A 5,696-nucleotide genomic window follows, 5' to 3' on the forward strand; every position below is an offset into this window, starting at 1 on the left:
GAATATGTATGTGTTTAGAAAAATGTAATAAATACATAGGGTGTAGACAACTATATACTGTATATTCTTCATGCACTAGAATAAAGACTCAAATCACACATCGTTGGTATGTAGTTTAAAGTTTCTCTTAGAGCGCTTTAGTGCTTGCTTGATGATGTACAGTACCTTAAATTACACCTTCAACAGATGTAATGTATACAGAAACAGTGTAACAGAGTTAGGTATCAATGACGCTACCCTGTTTATTAGGGCCTGTTAACAATCTCTGCTCATTAGGTACCGTATACTATATGAATCTAGTACATGTCTGTAGTCACCTTCACCACTGCAGTTTTTCAGGGAATAGCCTGAGGTTGCATTTTGGAGGCGCTGTATTGTAATTGTTGAGTTCATCAGATCACCAATTGAGGCCTTCAAGGAACATTTGTTTCTGTGGAATAAATTTCACAAAATGTGGTAGTAGTTACTAAGACGACTGGTGCTGATCTAAAAAGTATATGGCTGTCCTCATTTGCCCAATCACAAAGGGGAAAATCTTTGAGCACGTACCTTCTTTCTGTCTCCTTCCAATTAAATGTGAAGTACTGGCACTTGTCAATATTGGTGCATTCCTGCCTGCACTGACTTGCACTTTGGATTGTGATTGGCTGATTCTCAATATTGTTGCCCAGAAAATCCAATCCGTCCAGTAGATCCCTGTTGCAACCTGGAAGTATTTCACGACACAGACCGGCAGAAAGGGACACAGGATAAAGCACCACTAGGCACCAGCAAAATGACATTACCAGCAGTACCGACTTTGTTAGGGAAAGAGCACAATAGTGATGCATAAATGCAACATTCATACATAGAGATGAAGACACAAATCACTGACTTTTGCCTTTTTGATGGAAGTGCTAGGTGTGCTCAAACATTCAATGAACACAAAATGTTAGGATTCAATCCAAATTCAGTAACAGACAGCATAGACCATGAAGAGTTTGGGCTTGTGCACCTCACAATACACACAAGCTGATCAACCCTTCATGTTCCTTCCTACTCTATGGTGATATGTGCACTGAACAAAATCCATTGACAACCAGTAGTATGAAGTGCAACACATACCTTTCACTACCCTCAGGCTGTAGAATTCTAAAGGTTTATTTAACACTGTAGAGATCTCTGCTCTGCAACAGTAGTTCCCACTGTCTGCAGGCTGAAGGTTTAAAATGGTGAAGTTCACCATCCCATCTCCAGTTATACATCTGTATTTGTTTTCTTGTGGGATGGTAGATAAAGTTGTCGCAGCTATGGGATTACAACAGCACCAACATTTGCAAGTACTGGTTTCACTCAAAGTTGTATCAAGCATGTGATTCTCCTCACTGGGAAATCTGTAGACAAGGGTCACAGAGGTTCCCTCCAGTACTGATATCGCAGTCCCAAACACTGGTGAGGACTTGACTGCTGTGGGGATAAATGTCACATCAGTTATTTTTGGGACTGTCAATCTCTTTTTCTGTTGAGATTGTGACACCAACATCAACCTTAGGACTTATATTTTAGTTCAGTGATTATGAAGTTGGAATACAACTGTGTCCACTCAAGGAGAGTTCTGTAAATGTCCTAAATATTGGTTAAACTGAGACTCATTGTACGTATCTGGATGTTGACAGTTTTTGCACCACTACCCAACTACTTTGAATACATGGTCAACTAGATAACAGTCATAGCAGGTTGGTTTATAATACCAAGAGAGGAATATTCATCCCATGTGATATCTTACCCAGTAGCAGGAGTAGAAGTACTGGCTGTATCATGGCCACTGTGAAGAGATTACATGGTTCAAAGCTAGAAGCCATAATTGAAAAAAGAACAAAGTGTCCACCTCACCTCTGCTTTGGTTAAAAGCTGAGGGATGGGCTTGGATATCGCAACCACTCAAATTCATAGACAGAGCTATGGATGCAAGGACTGACCATCCATGATATAACAATTCTATTTTTAACCACGTTTTAAGGCTATACAGTGTTTGTTTACGTTTACATTGTTTACAAACAGAGTAAAGCATGCTTATATTATGGGTTCTGATGGGGAAAAATGGTTGAACTAAGCTCATTAGGCATTAGTAAGTTGTATTCTTCAGGAATCAATGGATATACAGTGCCCTTAGAAAGTTTTCACACCCCTTGAGTTTTTCCACATCTTGTTGTTACAGCCTGAACTTAAAATGCATTAAATTTAGATGTTTTTTTGTCACTAGCACACACACACACACACACACACACACACACACACACACACACACACACACACACACACACACACACACACACACACACACACACACACACACACACACACACACACACACACACACACACACACACACACACACTACCCCATAATGTAAGTGGATATTTCTTTTTTTTTTTACAAATTAAGCTGAAATTTCTTGAGTCAATAAGTATTCAACCCTGTCGTTAGGGCAAGCCTAAATAAGTTCAGTAGTAAACATGTGCTTAATAGGTTGCATGGACTGTGTGCAATTATATAGTGTTTAACATTATCTTTGAATGACTACCTCATCTCTGTACCACACACACACTCAATTATCTGTAAGGTCCCTCAGTCGAACAGTGAATTTCAAACAGATTCAACCACAAAGAGCTGGGAGGTTTCCCAATGCCCCGCAAAGAAAGGCACCTATTGGTAGATGGGTACACATTTTTAAAGCAGACATTAAAACAGTTAGAGTTTAATGGCTGTGATAGGAGAAAACTAAGGATGGACCAACATTGTAGTTACTCCACAATACTGACCTAATTAATTGACAGAGTGAAAGGGAAACCTGTACAGAATAAAAATAATCCAAAACATGCATCCTGTTTGCAACGAGGCACTAAAGTAAGACTGCAAAAAAATCAAAATCCTGAATATAAAGTGTTATGGTTGGGGCAAAGCTAATACGCCACGTTATTGAGTACCACTCTCCATATTTTCAAGGATAGTGTTGGCTGCATCATGTTATGGGTATGCTTGTAATCGTTAAGGACTGGGAGTTTTTCCAGGATAAAAAATAAACAGAATGGAGCTATACACAGGCAAAATCCTAGAGGAAAACCTGGTTCAGTCTGCTTTCCAGCAGACACTGGGAGATGCATTCACCTTTCTTCAGGACAATAATCTAAAACACAAGTCCAATCTACACTGGAGACGAAAACCAAGAAGACAGTGAATGTTTCTTAGTGGCCGAATTGTTACAGTTTTCTCTTAAATCTGCTTGGAAATGTTATGGAAGACCTGAAAATGCTTGTCTAGCAATGATCAACAACCAATTTCACAAAGCTTGAAGAGTTTTGAAAATAATCATGGGAAAATGTTTCACAATCCAGGTTTGGAATGCTCTTAGAGACTTACGCAGAAAGACTCACAGCTGTAATCGCTGCCAAAGGTGATTCTAACATGCATTGACTTGTGGGGTTGATTAACATTTTTTTAAATGTTTGAATTTTTGTTCCACTTTGACCGAGTATTTTGTGCAGATAGTTGACAAAAAATGACAATTAAATCAATTTGAATCCAACTTTGTAACACAACAAAATGTGGAAAAATTCAATGGGTGTGAATACTTTGTGAAAGCACTGTATGTCATTAATTTATAAATCCCAAAATTGATGTAGCAATAAAGGATTCTAGCTTTAAAGACATTCGTACAAGTTAAAATCTGAAAACATCAGTGCTCCCAAACCTTACACTGTAACTCAAAGGAAACATTGTTTTAGTTAACAAAATGATAAAGCACAATAATGTGCCAATCCAGACATGTTTGAGAGATATCATATAGAGGAGAATGTCTATGAATTACCGTTGTCTGTGTGTGTGTGGGGGGGGGGGGGGGGGGGGTCAATGTGCACAATGTTCAATGTTCAATGTTTTACTTCTGAGAGTACACAGGCATAGCTGTACCTTTCAAGGGAAAACAAAAAGGATAAGGAAGTGATGAGGTGATTTGACTACCAAAGTAGTATTGCAGTTACTCTATGGAACAGATACATGGAGTACACTTTGAAAATAGCAAATAAATGTATAATCTAAGTCGAGTTAAAAGATGTGATGGAGATTTAATTTCAACATCTATTGATTCCCACATTGTCTATGATATGCATTTTACACACACACACACACACACTTTGATCTAATATTAGAATTTACCTCTCATCAGTCTTTACTTCATTTAAATACACAGAATATTAAGCAAAGAGCACCATTCAAATAATTTAAGAGATACTGTACGAAACAGTTACAAAAGGTTTTTAAATCATGTGAGTATCTCTTCAAAGAAAAGCAAAGAGTGCAAGTCATTTGATGTTTTAAATGTATAAACCTATAATGTAGCTTGGCATGATGGCACACCTACCCAGTTAGCAGTCCTCTTCCCTCCCTACAGTTTGGTTGTGGAACAGAGAGACAGGGGAAAGAGAGATGAGTTTATAGAGGTGTCTTTCTCTCCTCCCTCTCTGCTGACCAGGTAACCAGGGGTGCGTTCAGTTTGATTCAACGTTTGCTACATTGCGTAAAGGTTTGTAAATATCAGACCTCAGGATAAGACCCAGATGCAGACAGTTCGAAGTAATAAAAGTTTATTACAAAAACAAGGGGCAGGCAAACGACAGGTCAAGGGCAGGCAGAAGTCAGTAATCCAGAGCAGAGTCCAAAAGGTACAGAACGGCAGGCAGGCTCAGGGAAGGTAGAATGGTCAAAACTAGAAAATAGGAACTAGCTCAAAAGAAAAAACAGGAGTACAGGAAAAATACTGGTAGGTTTGACAAGACAAACTGGCAACAGACAAACAGAAAACACAGGTATAAATGCACAGGGGATAATGGGGAAAATGGGCGACACCTGGAGGGGGTGGAGACAAGCACAAGACAGGTAAAACAGATCCGGGTGTGACAGTACTCATCAACCTGTTTCCCAAAATGGTGTGCACCGTTCTTCAACAGCCTTCGAGGCACATTTTCTCCCATTAGGTGGGTGTGGTGAGGTGTGGCCTAATAAAAATGGCTGTGACCATTTGAAATCACAAAACTAATTCAGCACACCATATGGTACACAGCCCTCTGGGCGCAGTAATCACAACGTTTTTCAACTGTTCCGTACAGTACCATTTCCGTTGAATTCAACGTTGCACACCGTTCTATCATACTGAATGCACCCCGGTGATGCTGAAAGTTCCAACCCCTCCCTCCATGTAAAACAACACTGACCAATAGGCCTCATTTATTTTCTGTTATGACAGTGACAACTTTTTATATACAAAAAAAGGCAGTACATCTAAGTTGCCTGAATGAATGTACATTTCTGTCAGTGTATCAAGTTCACATTTGTCATTATAATGTGCTGTACATTTGGGAACCACCAATCAATTCATTGTATTTGCACTGGACATGGGCTTCACAAAAAAAACTGCATCATACAGTACAATATACACTGACCTCTGATTAATGAGATATGTGTTTAAAAAAAGAAGAAACCACCACAGATATCGTTGTAACCTGTGTCAGTGAGTTCTCCCAGCACCATGCAAAGCAGGCCGTGTTCCAACAATCAAATGCAAAGTTTTTAAAACTACATTTTTAAAGGCTGCTTGTATGTGTTACTGCACGACTGCATAATAATAACTTGGTGGTGCTTATACTTGTCCTGTTACACAC

At 39.2% G+C, this 5,696-nt stretch overlaps 1 long non-coding RNA gene across 1 annotated transcript; it reads right to left on the reverse strand.

Moving 5' to 3' along the window:
* Positions 1 to 323: 323 nt before the first annotated feature.
* On the reverse strand, positions 324 to 1,441 carry LOC129838489 (uncharacterized). The gene is made up of 3 exons (XR_008756855.1): positions 1,105 to 1,441; positions 550 to 706; positions 324 to 430 (listed from the first exon to the last, which is right to left on the reverse strand). It is a non-coding gene; the product is annotated as an uncharacterized LOC129838489 (long non-coding RNA).
* Between the last annotated feature and the right edge of the window lie 4,255 nt (positions 1,442 to 5,696).

Source organism: Salvelinus fontinalis, chromosome 39, assembly GCF_029448725.1.
Source record: "Salvelinus fontinalis isolate EN_2023a chromosome 39, ASM2944872v1, whole genome shotgun sequence".
Taxonomy (NCBI): domain Eukaryota; kingdom Metazoa; phylum Chordata; class Actinopteri; order Salmoniformes; family Salmonidae; genus Salvelinus; species Salvelinus fontinalis.